This window comes from Electrona antarctica (genome assembly GCF_951216825.1).
Source record: "Electrona antarctica genome assembly, chromosome: 9".
Lineage (NCBI taxonomy): Eukaryota > Metazoa > Chordata > Actinopteri > Myctophiformes > Myctophidae > Electrona > Electrona antarctica.
The window spans coordinates 43,535,352-43,552,926 of NC_136790.1; the positions used below are offsets into that span (position 1 = coordinate 43,535,352).

The 17,575-nt window shown below is 46.2% G+C and overlaps 1 protein-coding gene across 1 annotated transcript in view; it reads left to right on the plus strand.

Annotated features, from left to right (window-relative positions):
- The window catches only part of megf6b (multiple EGF-like-domains 6b), a gene marked incomplete at its 5' end in the record, with an annotated part of 186,077 nt that overhangs the window by 14,143 nt on the left and 154,359 nt on the right, over positions 1-17,575 (plus strand).

Here is a 17,575-nt window from a genome sequence, read left to right on the forward strand (position 1 = left end):
TCTGCTGCTGTCTGGGTCCGACTGCTGCTCGGAGTCCCTATATAAGAAGGGAAAATTAGCGAAATGTGTGGCAAATCTGAAAAACAAATGCTTACCACTAGCTTTCTTCACAGATGTGTTCATAAAGGTGTCTACAATCACATACAAATTTGTTCCAACCCAACTCCCTTGGGAAACTTTGTGACAGCTGCTGAAAGTTGGAGTACCATTATCAACCAATATAAGGCAAAAAATAAATCAAAATTTCATTATACTTTAAGTAGCATGTGACGTGTCAAACTAGGGGGTTTTCATGATTCTGAATCCATTGCAAGCATTAGTTTTGCACAACAAACACTGCTTTGCCTAAAAATGCCTAATAGCCGTGATCATAAATGTGATGAGGTCAGCACATTTGAATTTAGCCCAAGGAGTATTTCTGTGCAAAACTAATGCTTGGGATGGATTCAGAATCATGAAAACCCCCCAGTTTGACACGTAGCATGCTACTTAAAGCATAATGATGGGGGGGGGCAACGCAACACTCTTCCATGGGCTATAGACCGTAAGGCTATATGAAGCAATATAGCACTAACGTGCAACGGATACGGGATCTCTTAAAGGCAATGGCACGTGGACTGGTGATTGGTTAAATTTGGTTTAATTATTGTAACGCCCAAACCACACCTATGCATAATATAACGGGTAACGGAGGTGTTTTAGGGATTTAGACAGGTAACCAAAATACCAACTTTAGTGGGGGAACACCCCTTCCCCACTGCTAAATCCCCAAAAGTGTATTTAGAAAGATGAGACGAAATTGGAGCCCCTAGAGCTCTCTGCTATTCTAAATCCTTTAGACCCCTTAATGACCTTATACCACTACATACATACATACCGATACATACATACATACATACATACATACATACATACATACATACATACTGTAAATACAATGTATGTACAAAAGTGTGTAAACACAAACATTGAAGACAAAAGTGAGGACGCAATGTATGATGGCATATGATGATAAGAGCACCCCTCACTTCACACTGGTGTGATTTTTTTATTATTATTATTTTTGAGTGGTGCAAACCACTCCAACAACTGGCTTTGTTAGTACCCATGTGTGTGTGTTTGTGTACCTGTCCCTCAAAAGAATGAGCATGGTTACTATGGTCACTGACATTACGTCAGACCACAGCTGATCAGGCTATATAAGACCTTGCACCACTCAGTTCACACGGGTGTGATTTTTATTTAATAAATGTATGATTACCGGTTGTCATGTTTTAAAACTCTCCTTCGGTGATCGTAATCTGTGGGAAGTATGTATCTCTTTTTAGCGCGACACGTTGTGAGCTTGTAGATCTGCTATTTTCAGCATGCAACCAAGTGTAAAATGACTGGATCTCTACTGGATCTCTTGTCCACTAGTCGCTTCCTGACATTTTAGTCTAGTTTATATCTGTTGACGAAATTGTCAATACATTTAGTCTTACTTTTACTCATCATGGCTTGTTTTCATTTAGTTTCCATTTAGTTTTCACCAGTGAAAAAGGGTAGTCGACGAACATTTTTCGTCTTAGTATAACAACACTGCTGTGTATTAAATAACATTCTATTTCATTTTCCAGTATGTCAGATCCCGTTCAGATCCCGTGTGTTTTACATCTAGTGGTTGTGCGCTCTCTCTCTGTTACCTCTATTTTCTATTTTCTGTCTTCTCAACCCTCCCCCCCCCAACTCCCCATGCATTGTGGATTATCTGTCTCTGGCCACAATTGTTGTTGTCTCCAACATTTCATTTCTTTGCTTGATAAAAGTAGTCATGTTTGAGTAGAGAATGCCAGAAATATTGCAAATATCCGGTTATTGTCACAACATGTTCCATTCTATTATATCGTTGGTTGTCCTTTTCTCCCCGTTTGTCCTCATCCTGAATGTGAAAATGAAGCATATCTTCATCACATGAAAGGACGTTTGGGGGCCCCTGTGCCTTTGGAATCTTCACAATATGACTAAAGATGAACAAAGAATGTGGAGGAGGCTCAGACTAAAAGAATTTCTTTTGACAATTCTACGTAGGAATCCCAACGTTCTCCGCAAGATACAGGTCTGTTCAAACGCTCGAGAAACCAATTTAACAAAGGGGCCTTTTTCTGTGTGGAGTTTGCATGTTCTCGACCGTTTCGGACGCTGGGCGGCTGGCCGGAACCAGGCTGGCACCCTGGCCGCGTTCCTGTGGGTCTGGAACTTCAGGGGACCCCCACACAGAGTTGCACCACTCACTTGACACAGGTGTGATTTAAAAAAATAAATAAATCTCGAAGTCAGTGAGCAGACAAACGAGGAAGTCCATGTAAAACGCAACTTAAAAAGCCCTGAAGTCCCTTTGAGGTGAACCATTGAAACATGGCTACTTAAACTGTTTTTTGAAAGGAGTCCAATTGGCTTGGTGACAATCTGATTCCGCCGAGAGCGTAGGTGCTCTTGACTTTAGTGATGGCACTCAGAGGGACTTCCTCTACTACTTAAGCATTCTGTGGAGCGCTCGCTCAACAAGCACAGCCTGACCCTGGGCAAAGTGGACGGGAGAATAGGTGAGGACAGTCACGAGTGGAAGCAGGCAGTTAACGTTGATTGACGGCAACAATGAGCTTCGAGGCGGCGGGGCTGAGGAACCCGGGACAATGGCTTCTCCAGTTTTTTTTGCGCCCTCGTTAAAAACACTGAATGGGGGGAACTGTGTGGCCCCCTTTTGTGGGGGACCAGGCTGGAGAAGGTCGTCCTGGTGTGGAGAAGAGGAGGAAACTGCTCGTCTCTGTCCATGGGTGGTCTCTCTCTCTCTGTGTGTGTGTGTGTGTGTGTGTGTGTGTGTGTGTGTGTGTGTGTGTGTGTGTGTGTGTGTGTGTGTGTGTGTGTGTGTGTGTGTGTGTGTGTGTGTGTGTGTGTGCTCTCGCACGCGCGTGTGAGAGTGTGTGTGTGCAGCGCCGTGCGTGCATGGAGAACCATCAGAACTATGTCAGTGGTCATGGGGACTGCACAGTGCATTGTTGAGCATAGACACACACACACACACACACACGCGCACACAGACACACACACACAAACACGGACACACTCCCCGTCCCAACATGACATATGACACCATTACATCAACAACATGTAACTGGTGTTTGTTTTGTTCTCTTTTATTCCTAATATAAAATCCCCCAAAATATTGATTACATTTTGCCGTTGAACGTAGAGTTGTCCCGATTTTTTTCAGACAAGTACTTAATCTTTAGTACTCGCCGATACCGAGTACCGATACGAGTACTTTATTTTTGTTGAGTAACCACTTATTTTACCCCATTTTTCTCATAATGCAGATGGATCTCCGATCTACACTTGTCAGTTGTCATTTATGCTTGTAGATCGGCTGTTTAAGTGGTGCAACCACTTCCTTAAGTGACTATGTGTGTGGGTGGCTGGCTGGCTGGCTGGCTGGCTGGGTGGCTGGGTCTGTCTGAGCACGAAAACAGCATGGTTGTTTTTCACCACCTGTGCGCAACCTAATACACACACAAACACACGCACATATTAACTGTATATATGGTGATTTTGGGTGTGCCAGTACAGTACAGTACAGTACAGTACAGTACAGTACAGTACAGTACAGTACAGTACAGTACAGTACAGTACAGTACAGTACAGTAGAGGGACCCCCACACGGTAACTCTGTCATTTCTCAACCGTTTCGGACACGGGGCGGCTCGCCGGAATCAGGCTGGCACCCTGGATGCGTTCCTGTGGGTCTGGAACTCCCCCCCCCCGGGGACCCCCACACGGAGTTGCACCACTTACTTCACACGGGTGTGATTTTTGGTGATTTGCTGCAGTCAGAGTTTTCTCCCGTTGCATTCGTTCATCCTAGTGTCAATTGGATGTTTTGGTACTCGGGTCAGAGTACCGAGTACGAGTACTTGAGGGTGGTATCGGCCCAAGTACCCGATACCAGTATCGGTATCGGAACAACTCTAGTTGAACACCATAGCGGCCATACAAGGAACAACATCATTGATGTTGACAGGGAGGGTAATATGGTATAAGTCTCGGTCTGCTGACTTCCTCGTTAGTCAGAGAGAGACATACGTGTAATTATCTTGTCTGATGATCGGCGTCTCGGGGACGTTTTGAAGTGAGGAGGAGGTCAGGGCAGGTTATCTTGGTTATCAGGTTGGTTATAGCCGATCTACAAGCTCACAATGCTTCCGCGACGCAAGCTTGTAGATCGGCTATTTTCAAATGGACGAAATGTATGTACGGTACGGTTGAAGTGGTTAAAGGACCACTTCACCACTTTTCAACCTATCTTCATATAATAGGTCCTCACTAATAATCATGATAAAATGGCACAATCTTTTTCTACTCAGTCTGTGTATCATAGGAGGGCTGTGGGCAGTTTAGAAACCGTCTTCCAGTGACATCATCATTAGGCAGATTTTTTTTTAAACAAGATTTTATTTACAAAAATGTTTAGATTATTATATTATTATCGTGAGAACGATGGCTTCCAATGTCTTATTTATCCTACTACCATACTCCCTCTTTTTCTTTTCAACTACCGCAAAGGGTAAGAATGTAAGTACGTAAGCCCTTCACACGACACTCCATTTTGGAGTGCACATGGAAACATGTAACATGTCCCTCCGGGAGATTTATTTCAGGCTAAAATGAATCTCTAAGTGTATACTACCCTAGGCCCATGGACAAAATTAATTAAATGATTCATGGCACAGCAGAATGCTCAGCAAATATTCTAATTGCTAGCTGTAACCCATTTAGGACTGACACCAGATTCTACAAATGTCTTCTAAATGATGACAGTTTGCTGAAAAACCTATGTTTCTATATCAGTGGTTTTATATATATATTTGGCCACCGACCCCTATCTGAAAATATTGTGTTTCAAGGGACCCTCCAGAAGCAAACTTTTCAGTTAAAAACCTTCGCGCTGAAAGAATATATATTCCAAATTTGTGGGGTGCATACTTAGTTTAGACTAGTCATTGGTTAGACATAAGGTTGGTGAGGGGTGTGTTAAAACGACCGGATTAAGGTTGGTGAGGGGTGCGTTAACACGACCGGATTAAGGTTGGTGAGGGGTGCGTTAAAACGACCGGATTAAGGTTGGTGAGGGGTGCGTTAACACGACCGGATTAAGGTTGGTGAGGGGTGCGTTAACACGACCGGATTAAGGTTGGTGAGGGGTGTGTTAAAACGACCGAATTAAGGTTGGTGAGGGGTGCGTTAACACGACCGGATTAAGGTTGGTGAGGGGTGCGTTAACACGACCGGATTAAGGTTGGTGAGGGGTGCGTTAAGACGACCGGATTAAGGTTGGTGAGGGGTGCGTTAACAAGACCGGATTAAGGTTGGTGAGGGGTGCGTTAAGACGACCGGATTAAGGTTGGTTAGGGGTGTGTTAAAACGACCGGATTAAGGTTGGTGAGGGGTGCGTTAATACGACCGAATTAAGGTTGGTGAGGGGTGCGTTAAAACGACCGGATTAAGGTTGGTGAGGGGTGCGTTAAGACGACCGGATTAAGGTTGGTGAGGGGTGCGTTAACACGACCGGATTAAGGTTGGTTAGGGGTGTGTTAAAACGACCGGATTAAGGTTGGTGAGGGGTGCGTTAATACGACCGGATTAAGGTTGGTGAGGGGTGCGTTAACACGACCGGATTAAGGTTGGTGAGGGGTGCGTTAAAACGACCTGATTAAGGTTGGTGAGGGGTGCGTTAAAATGACCGGATTAAGGTTGGTGAGGGGTGTGTTAACACGACCGGATTAAGGTTGGTGAGGGGTGCGTTAAAACGACCGGATTAAGGTTGGTGAGGGGTGTGTTTTAACGTTGGGAGAGGGCAGGGGCGGTTTTTAGCGCTACGCAAACTACGCAGCTGCATAGACCCCCGACGGCTAGAGGCCCCGAGAGTTCTCCCTGAAAAATGTCTAATATCGTTCAGTCGCAGCGGTCGGTTTGTTTGGCCCCCCCCCCAGGCCCCAGGGGGGGCTGCGACGGCCGCGCGTCGCTTCCTCCTCCCAAACGGAGTCACTTCTTCATCCTCCCGGACAAGTGACGCCCGTCCGTCCCGTCGTGGGGCCCCCTGTTGTCCCCCTCTGGGGCTCTGAACCTGCTGCCTGGCCGCATCATCAGCGGTGCGCATCGCATGTAGTATGAATCCACCCGTGCCGTGCACTGCAGAATTAGAGCAGATCTACAAGCTCACAACGTGTCGCGCTGCGACGCGTTGTGAGTTTGTAGATCGGCCGCGCCGCCGCGCAACGCAGTCGAATTATACACACAATGGAACACACAAGCTGAACACATGTACGCTAGTTGAGTGCACAACCGCTCACCTCACAAACAAAACGACTCGTCACTCGAGTGAAGTGAAAAAGGTAGGCTGTGTCATGTCATGTATATGACTGTGGACAAAAAAAAGGTTTAATTTCAAATAATTTGTCACGCTGCACGCATGGACCGACGACCAAACGAGAGGGACCTCTCTCTCTCTCTCTCTCTCTCTCTCGCTGTCTCTCTGTCAGTCCAGTCAATGTCATGATTTCACAATTTTCTAATTGAATTTTGAAGTCTGCAGGCAATCAAGCAAATGTGATACTTAATAATTATAACAAATAACAGCAACACAAGCTGCTGTTCATTTTACTTTGAAAACCAGTAATTTGAGCTGCACTGCAGGGCAGACTGGTTTATTTAACAGGGACAATACAAAAATAAAGTAGTAAAAACATGAAATTGGGTACAGTAGTTGTCTTCTCTATATCACAGTCTATGGACTTTGCTTGTTAGAGCACTTTAGGGAACAGCAACGTCTATGGACTGTTTGCTTAGTGCACTAAAAGCAGTGAGGCAGCCACAGTGGGCACATGTTTTAAGTTAAAGCAATTTATTCCCGAATCCCCATATTGTTCCTGATGAACAAAGTAAACATTTTCTCATACTTTATCTAAAGCTTCTGTGTTGCTTTAAATAATTATATTATCAGTATTACATGAATGTGAATCAGTGAATGTATTTGTTTTGCACTGGCATAGTAATGGCATCTTCTTAATTAGCCTATTTGTTTTCTATGATCTCATCAGGGAATAATATATCTTGCTCAATAATATAGCTTTGTACTGATTGATAAAATCAATCTGAGATGCTTATTTACTCAATGTTCATATCTTGCTCAATACTGAGTGTAGATTTGTACTGATTGACTTAAGTATAGTTAGTATAACCTTGTATCCCCAGATTCCCCACCCCCCGCAAAATGTGTAGCATCCCTAAAGTGCCCTTTTCTAATTTCGGCCCCTGCCCCTCCAAGTCCCTGTGCACGTCCCTGAGCTAATGGCACAGTTTTTTCAGTACATGCATTGTACAGTTGGGGCGTGGGGGAGCTCACACTGTACTTTGTCTGCTATATAGTCTGCTATGCCGTTTTGCCTGGTAGTCTGCTATGCCGTTTTGCCTGGTAGTCTGCTATGCCGTTTTGCCTGGTAGTCTGCTATGCCGTTTTGCCTGGTAGTCTGCTATGCCGTTTTGCCTGGTAGTCTGCTATGTCGTTTTGCCTGGTAGTCTGCTATGCCGTTTTGCCTGGTAGTCTGCTATGCCGTTTTGCCTGGTAGTCTGCTATGCCGTTTTGCCTGGTAGTCTGCTATGCCGTTTTGCCTAGTAGTCTGCTATGCCGTTTTGCGCGCACGCGCAAAGCACACACGGCCAATCCTTCGTGCGCGCGCGACGCAAGGGCCCCCTGACAATCCTTTGCTTAGAGCCCCCTGAATGGTAAATCCGGCCCTGGGAGAGGGTTAAGGTTAGGTTTAGGTGTGCTGCCCCGTGGCAGGTTAGGGTGAGGGTTTGAGATATAGGTTGTAGGACTAATGACTGGTCTAACTAAGTTCTACACCCGTATGAAACAGAGTTCACGTGTCATCGGCCCAATAACATGAACGTGCGCAATGATAGTCGGCTCGAGCTGCAATACCACATTTGGCCACTATGTCCATTTCGCCTCAGGGTTTCCTCTCGGTGACGTCTCTATTATATTTATACTAAGATTTGCCTGTGGACTGAGTCCACGAATCCCATATATATGAAATAACAATTTGCCAGCAGGTGTCACCGTTGAGGGATTTTTGCCGGTTTTCATTGCAGCTTAAAAGGCTTCAGAGCACACAGAGAAACCCCCCCAGACCACAGAAAATCCACTGAATGTTCAAAGTTCAGGTTGTGTGGGTGTATTTGAGGTCATAAAACAAAAACAATATATAGAATTAAATGAAAATTAAATTAAATGAGTTATTGGAGAGCTGTCGAGGGCCATCTGACGTAGCTTCGCCCCTGGCGTGTCGAGGGCCATCTGACGTAGCTTTGTCCCTGGCGTGTCGAGGGCCATCTGACGTAGCTTTGCCCCTGGCATGTCGAGGGCCATCTGACGTAGCTTTGCCCCTGGCGTGTCGAGGGCCATCTGACGTAGCTTTGCCCCTGGCGTGTCGAGGGCCATCTGACGTAGCTTTGTCCCTGGCGTGTCGAGGGCCATCTGACGTAGCTTTGTCCCTGGCGTGTCGAGGGCCATCTGACGTAGCTTTGCCCCTGGCGTGTCGAGGGCCATCTGACGTAGCTTTGCCCCTGGCGTGTCGAGGGCCATCTGACGTAGCTTTGCCCCTGGCGTGTCGAGGGCCATCTGACGTAGCTTGGCCCCTGGCGTGTCGAGGGCCATCTGACGTAGCTTTGCCCCTGGCGTGTCGAGGGCCATCTGACGTAGCTTTGCCCCTGAGAGCTGTCGAGGGCCATCTGGCGTAGCTTTGCCCCTGAGAGCTGTCGAGGGCCATCTGACGTAGCTTTGCTCCTGGTGTGTCGAGGGCCATCTGACGTAGCTTTGCCCCTGGCGTGTCGAGGGCCATCTGACGTAGCTTTGCCCCTGGCGTGTCGAGGGCCATCTGACGTAGCTTTGCTCCTGGTGTGTCGAGGGCCATCTGACGTAGCTTTGCCCCTGGCGTGTCGAGGGCCATCTGACGTAGCTTTGCTCCTGGTGTGTCGAGGGCCATCTGACGTAGCTTTGCCCCTGGCGTGTCGAAGGCCATCTGACGTAGCTTTGCCCCTGGCGTGTCGAGGGCCATCTGACGTAGCTTTGCTCCTGGTGTGTCGAGGGCCATCTGACATAGCTTTGCCCCTGGCGTGTCGAGGGCCATCTGACGTAGCTTTGCTCCTGGTGTGTCGAGGGCCATCTGACGTAGCTTTGCCCCTGGCGTGTCGAAGGCCATCTGACGTAGCTTTGCCCCTGGCGTGTCGAGGGCCATCTGACGTAGCTTTGCCCCTGGCGTGTCGAGGGCCATCTGACGTAGCTTTGCTCCTGGTGTGTCGAGGGCCATCTGACGTAGCTTTGCCCCTGGCGTGTCGAGGGCCATCTGACGTAGCTTTGCTCCTGGTGTGTCGAGGGCCATCTGACGTAGCTTTGCCCCTGGCGTGTCGAGGGCCATCTGACGTAGCTTTGCCCCTGGCGTGTCGAGGGCCATCTGACGTAGCTTTGCCCCTGGCGTGTCGAGGGCCATCTGACGTAGCTTTGCCCCTGGCGTGTCGAGGGCCATCTGACGTAGCTTTGCTCCTGGCGTGCCCTGTTTTTTTCTTCTTTTTTTTTCCTCCTTTTTTTTTCTCCACAAGAATGCTTTGAAATGACACATCCCTCGCAGAGCAAAACCATGATTTGTAGACCCAAATAGGGCACTGGGGTTCATATAGAATATAAACTAGAAAAAGTGCCCTTCCGGGCACAGGTCTCCACCAGGAGGATAGGAGTGTGTGTGATGTTTGGCAAAATGTTTAGGAGGATGTTTAAAAAAAAAAAAAAGAATTTGCAACAATTTTCTTCATTTTGTTGAGGAAATGCAGAGCCAGATCACTCATAGCATCTCTGAGGATATAATTCTGGATGAGCAGGACATGTGCAGCATTTTGTACAAAATGGGCCACTCCTGAAAACTTTGGAAGGCAATCTTAGCCAATCAGTGTACAATCTGAGAAATCCAACAGACTCGTCTTGATCACATGACTACAGAGATCATGTGTACCGATTGCCATTTCTTCATACGCCTTTGATGGCAATTGGATGATTTGAGGCATTTTGTTCCAAAAATATGTTTTGCAAAGATCAACCTGTTGGTGGCGCTATAACAGGCCAATGTGAAAAGGGTGGGATATATTCCTCAGCCTAGTAAGAAAATGTGTGAAAGATTTCACGTAAATTGCATGCTGCGTTCATGATTTGAGGGCAATCTTGCAAAGTGTGAATGCCAATTATAGCCAATTAGGATGGAATATGAAATATCGGACAGATCCAACTTGAGCACATGACCATAGAGATACTGTGTAACGATTTGTGAGATTTTTGGACAGAATCTGGAGGAGTAATATCAAAAAATGTGTTTTACAAAAGTCGGCCTCCTGGTGCCGCTATAAAAGGCAGATGCGGAAAATTCAGGTCAAAGGTTTGTCCTTGGCCTCTAGGGAGTGTGCATGCAACGTTTCACGTAGATCGGTGCAGTTTTAGGTAAAAAATGTGAAAAGCTGCCTCATGGTGGCGCTATAACAGGCCGTTCTGGAAAATGTGGGGCAGAGGTTCATCGTTGGCATCCAGGGAGTGTGTGTGCAAAGTTTGGCATCGACCGGGTTAACGGTGCCGGAGATTAGCTGTACACAGACGGACGGAAGGAAGGACGGACACACGGACGGAGTGCAAAACATACTCTCTCCCCATGCCTTCGGCCTGGTGGAGACAATGACTGTATTGTGTACTGTATATGGCAGTGGTTCCCAATTTGCCAATAGCTCTAATGCAACGCATTAGAGTTATTGACCAGAGCTACGGATCCCCATTTAATGGCATTTCTATCTCTGGGACCCCCAATTTATATTGTAAAATCAATGTTAATTTAAGCACTCTGAGCCCCCCACCACGTATAAACGGTACTTTTTGGCCAGAAAGGGATTTTTTTTTCACCGGAGGAAAAATATTCTCTATGAGGCAATTCTCTGGCAATATCGGTAGAGGGCACAGCAGAGTAACTAAAAGTACCGTTTATACATGTGGTGGGGGGCTCAAAGTGCTCCCACTAAGGAAAGTAGGCTTTCTAATGACCTTTGTTTTGGTGAGTAGCAAAAACCTTATTTTTATTTACGCTAAAGACGAGCGGCGGAAGTCGAGAGCAGAGTTGGGGTCCGTTACTCAAAAAAGTAATACACTACATATTACACATTACTTTTGAAAAAGGTAATGCCTTACTTTACTTGATTACTCCCTGGAGAAAGTAACTTAGTTACACTACTCGTTACATTACTTTTGCGTTACTCCATAAAATCGCCTGAGATGCATTGTCACATAATTTACCACCACTTAACAAATCTTTAAAATCCTAATAAGAGGACATACACAAGATCTTTCTTTATGCTCTTTACCAGGTTGTGGAGGAATAAAACAAAATGGGCCTTTCCAAAACGGTCTAGTGCAGTGGTTCTTTTGACCTTGTAAAACGTTTCCTATGCAAACTTCTAATTAATTCTTTAAGTACATTGTACATGTTATGTAACAGTGACAGCAGTGGCTTTCAATCAGTGGTCCGTGGACCACCATACACTAGTGAGCCTTGAGGGTGTTCCAGGTGGTCCCCAGCTAAATGATGGAGAGTTGGTAACCAAATGGACACTCATTAGATATTTAACCCTTATATCTTTAACTCTTGATAGTGTAAAATGAAACCAAATCCATTTGGTATGATATATGGTATGATATGAAAATGGTTGAAAACCACTGTACCACTGTAGGTTCTCTAGGCAAATATTAACCCAAAATCTATTCAAATAAAATAATGAGACTGAGAGAAATAAGTAGCCTATATGTTCACAGTGCTTTAGGATCCCTTTCTTTATGATGTCGAGTTCCCTGCTCCATTGCTCATTAAATGTAGTATTTCATTTCGGCATATTTGGTTTATTCATCTCTGCATTAACTAACTAGCAAGTGATTGTGAGAGCACACATTCTACAACAAACAAACCGACCCTCCCACTGGCAGTGTTGCCAAACTTGCCAGGTTTTGGGAGAGAAACAAGCAGCCATGTCTATGAAAACAAGCCCAAAAGAAGCCTGACTGGGCTATTTTATAAAACAAGCCCAAAGTCGCTTATATAATAAGCGGACATGGCAACACCCCAACGTCTGCTCTGTCTCTGTTTAGGACAGTGGGAGTGAGTGTGGCCGGCTCGATGTGGATCTGAGCAGCGCTGCGGAGATTTTAATCCCGAGACGACGTAAATTACAGTTATGACACAAGCACTTTATATCACAAAAAACGGACAATAATGTGGCCAGCCAGAGGTTGAGGTGGGAGGGAGGACGACAGGTGGGTCTAAAACCGGACGTCTGGCCACCCTACGAGTCCATGACGGTAACAAAAAGTGCTGTGCTGCTGCTGATCTGACACCAGTTTGAAATGTTCTAGTCCGCGACTCCGCTAGTGCGTTGCCAGCACAACCATTAGTGTTCATGTTCAACTCATCTCCGTTGTGTGCATTATTCTCCAAAGCAACACTGCTGAAAGCAGCCACATGACGCAAGTAACGAACGAGTAACTGCAGCGCTACAGCGACCAGTAACTGTAATGTGATTATCAATTTGGAGGAGGAGTGTCGTTATATTACTCGTTACCGACCAAAGTAGTGTGATTACAGTAACGAAATATTCCGTTACTCGTTACACCCAACTCTGGTCGAGAGTAACATAGCTCTAAATGCAACGCATTAGAGCTATGGACCAGAGCTAGGGGATCTACGTAGCCTATTGCATGTCAAACCCCGGGGGCCTTGAAATTAAATGGGTTGATAATCTCTGCTAGAACCGTCCCTGGCATATCTCTTCAAATGGGGGTCTGTGGGGCTAATGAGTGTCAATTTGGGGGTCCTTGACATGAAAAAGTTTGGGAACCACTGCTGTATGGTACGGCACCAAACGGGGTCCACACACCACACCACACAGCGGCTTTTGTGTCTGTGAGTTACCGCTAAACGCTTGGTCTCCCTCCTGTGTCTCGTTCTCTGGGGGTCAAACAAATAGACGGAGCCTAAACAAAAACAGGAATTTTCTTTTAGAAAAGCCTTTATTCCCCCTTGTCCTTTTAGGGGGTCCGAGCCGCTGGCTGCCACCTGCTCGTCGGAACTCCAGCGCGTCGGCGAGTGAGTCTTTGACCTCTCTGGGGTCTCTCCGCTATGCCTGGTTCTTTGTGGGAGCTGCTAATCCTCTCAGACACGGTGTCTTTGGAGTAGAGTGGAGGCAATCACAGAGAGAGAGAGAGACATGAGAGCCAGTCTTGCGCTGTTATTAGGCCATGCTGCACGGCACATTAAGGAATCATTTCAGGGGGAAGATTAAGTGGTGTAAGGGGGCACTGGATCGGGGCAGACCCAAAAATGCTCTGGTTAGCAGCCAACAAGCCCTCATCATAGTCATCGTATACTCTCTGGAGTAGGGAGGGAGTGGACATTCCCCATTACTCTGCATAGAGGAGAGAGTGAGAGATATCTGAATCTCTGTTTCGGTGATTCTCAACTTGCCGTTTGATTTCAAGGCCCTCAATTTGATATGCATTATTGGGCCACAGACACACATTTTATATATTTTTTTAATCTGGGAGTCAGGACCACAATTTGCACCGTAGAATTCTCAGTGAGGTCCATTTGGTTTCCATCTGTACACTCTAGGTTCCTATAATAACTATCAATCAGTCATTTAGCTGGGATCCCTTCAAAAACCATTGGTGGTCGACCCCACGTTCGTTGTGACCCAGTTTTTGCCAGGTGCGAAGCAGCCGCCCTGGCCTACATTTAGCACGCACCACTACTGACGACCGTAAAGGCGACTCTAAACACGACCCGGTCATGATTGGCTGCCTCCTAAGCCAATGGGAGTTTGAGCGGCATAAAACCCATACTCTGAACGCCGCAACGCGGAGAGAGTGGCAACAGAAAGAATAAGGTTGGCCAAAATGAGTTTTCTTCGACGGGTGGCTGGCAGTGTTGAGTTCGTCGACGGAAAATGTTCGTTGACTACCTTTTTTCACTGACGAAAACTAAATGGAAACTAAATGAAAACTAAGCTATGATGACTAAAACTAAGACTAAATATACTGACAAGTACTGACAAGTTACTAATGTTGCTCTGGGAGAGGGAAGCTCTCTGGTGGAGCTGTTGCCCGCGCCACCCGACTACGGATAAGCGGTTGAAGATTGATGGTATGGATGGAACTGAGTAATGTGTTCGTGCACATCCATCATCTGTGAAGCCATATATTTGCTCTCAGCACATTTACATTTCATCACCATAGCTAATGGCAGAAGTAGTGATAGTTATGTTAAGTTGTGCTACTACGGTGCATTGCAGCTATACTGTCGCCACAGAATGGGAGGAACTGGAAGTCATCATGACATGGGGGGAGATTACAGCAGTCACGATCTGTCCTTCCTGTTGGCGGTGCCATTTCACCGGCGTCACTGAGACGAGACGAGAGAAATGCTGAATGTGCTTCGTCAACGTTTCCCCAAACAGTGGGTCGGAGACACATTTCCTACATTTTGTTTTTTAATTATTATTATGATTATTTCAAAACGTTTTCCAAAAACATTCCCAAAAATGCAAAAAATGTAAATGATTTAGATGCGTGCGTGCATGCGTGCGTGCGCATGCATCTGGCCGTGCGTGCATCTGGCCGTGCGTGCGTGTGTGTGTGTGTGTGTGCGTGCGTGCGTGCGTGCGTGCGTGCGTGCGTGCGTGCGTGCGTGCGTGCGTGCGTGCGTGCGTGCGTGCGTGCATGCGTGTACAGTAAGTGCATGGTGGAACTAGTGCTGAGCAGGTGTGTGTGTGTGTGTGTGTGTGTGTGTGTGTGTGTGTGTGTGTGTGTCTGTGTGTGTGTGGGTGTGTGGCCACTGAGACACTGAGGGCTGACAGGCGGATGTTTAGGCTGTGCTTCCCTCTAGTCTGGATCTGCTGACAGACAGTTGGATGAAATGACCCCATGGCATGTCGCGGCCGATTAGAGACGCCAACTTTCAACTTTTTCATGTCCATCTCCTCTGAAGAATGTCACCCCCCCCCCCCCCCCACCCCAACCCCGTCGATGACGAGGTCCAGTTCCAAACCAGAGACACATCTGAGTCATGTCTTTTAACCCATTCAGGACAAGAACCCCTTCTACGAGCTTGTAGAACTGCTGTTTTTGAAAAATCGTGAAAATATGACGCAAATATATTAATTCATATTCTTTCAGAGCGAACGTTTTTAACTCAAATCTTCGCTTCTGTGGTGGTCGAAGGAACATTGGAACGTGTTTTTAGATGGGGGTCGGCAGCCAAATACACATCATTTTTGGGGTCCTTGACATGAAAATCTTTGAGAACCACTGATATAGAAACATTATTTTTTCTAATTTAGAAGCCTTTATATATATATATATATATATATATATATATATATATATATATATATATATATATATACACCCGTATGAAGTGGGGGGCACTCTCATCATCATACAACCTCTCATTCCAGCCAATCACAATGGACCTATAGCTAAGCCCCGGTCTCTCCCACTTAGACACTCCCACTTGGACACTTTCCAGCCGGGCTCATTCATTCCAATGTAAATATCATGGATTTTACACATTAAATACTGGTTCATTTTTGGAACCAGACCTTCAAAATCTCTTCCAAATCCGTCAACAAGGCCTGCCATATGCCCCTGGAAAAATAAATGTGCGTGACAACGCAAACAGTGTTTTATCAGGAAAACATATTGGCAGCGGTGGCCGAACGGTTTGCGGAGCGGTCTTGATACCGGAAGGTCGCCAGTTCGAATCCCCGGACCGGCACGTTAAAATGACCACCGCTGAAGTGCCCTTGAGCAAGGCATTGGACCCCTACCATGAAATGTTCTATGAGCAGGGCCTGGCTGTAAACAAGCATCTCGAGCTTAGTCCACGTCCCTGGGTAAACAAAGAACTTTGCTTTGTAGAGAGGTTTGTCTAACCCATGTTATGTTTAGCTGTGATTGGACCATAGCAGTTTGGGGAGGGGCTTAGCTATAGGTCAATTAGGACAATGTTTGTTCTTACACAAACACTCAAATTGTCCATTATCAATGGCATTCCATGTTTGTGTTGGGACAGAGTTTGTATTTGCACGCACACTAAAAGCTGCACATAGGAGGGGCTAGCCTAGCACCCCTCAAAAGAAATCAAGGGGCGCTCCTCACCATACATAAATCATCATGCATCAAACATACTGTACATCACATTGAGTGCTCAGCCATCACTAATGTCATTCCGGGCCAATCACAATTTTGCATCTTCACCTTTCTGTCCTCGCTTTTGGCTTCAATGGTTGTGTTTTTGAGTGGTGCAACCACTCCCTTATGGAGCTATGTGTGTCACTGGGTGGCTGGGTCGGTGGGTGCCTGCCTGCCTGGGTCTGGATCGTTTATTAAAATAAACAATGATAGCTTAGCATCCCGGACATCTGACTGTGTAACACAGTGAAGAAAGCTAGCGGATGTTGTGATCCGTTGGACAGGAAATGACATCGCCAGATTCCCTCTATTCGGTCAAAATCGGCACCATCAGGTTACCGCCACCATCAGGACTGGGTATAATACTATAGGATTACCGTGTTAGAATGAGATATAGTGTGTATGTCACAGATTTTTCTATTGGCATTAAAAATATGAATAGTGCAGGTAGAAGGCACAATAGGGTGGCCATAAGAGGGTTAACTGTGGTGTGCCAGTACAGTACAGTTACAGTACAGTAGAGGGTACAGTAGAGGGACCCCCACACGGTAACTCTCTGGGCGTGGGGCGGCTTGCCGGAACCGGGCCAGCACAGAAAAAACAGGCGTGGGAAAAGAAAGAAGCCTTCATTTTCTGTTGCCTTATTCTGTAGATGAAGGTAAACTAAACTGACAGCTCTTGCTTTTAAAAAAAATGATTTTTGGGGGTCCTTGACATGAAAATGTTTGAGAACCACTGACATAGAAACATAGGTTTTTCAGAAAACATTTTGTAGAATCGTCCTCAGGTCTAAATGGGGTGATATCAGAAAAGTGTGTATATGGCATAAGTATGGCGTCAGAATGAAATGGTGATCAGAAAGACTCTGGGATTAGATGAGCAGCTGCTAATCTGGCAAAGGTTCCCCCCATTAACCCGGCTTTTTTTCTTTGGACGGCGGGGTATGTAATCACTTGGACAGGGATTGATGCTTGCATTCCTCTTGTGATTAGATGGAACCCTCGCGGCTCTCCTTAGCTCTGCCCAGCCAGTGTGTACATGTTGCCAGTAGGAGGAAGAGCAAAATCACAGACATCAATCCTCTGCCATCAACGCTAAGTACCGTACTCAGCTAGAGCCCAAAACGACAGGCCCGGGATTTCATGGCTGTATATTACTCTGTGGAGTTATTAGAATCACACACATCACACAAGCATGCATGCAAGATGGCACGCA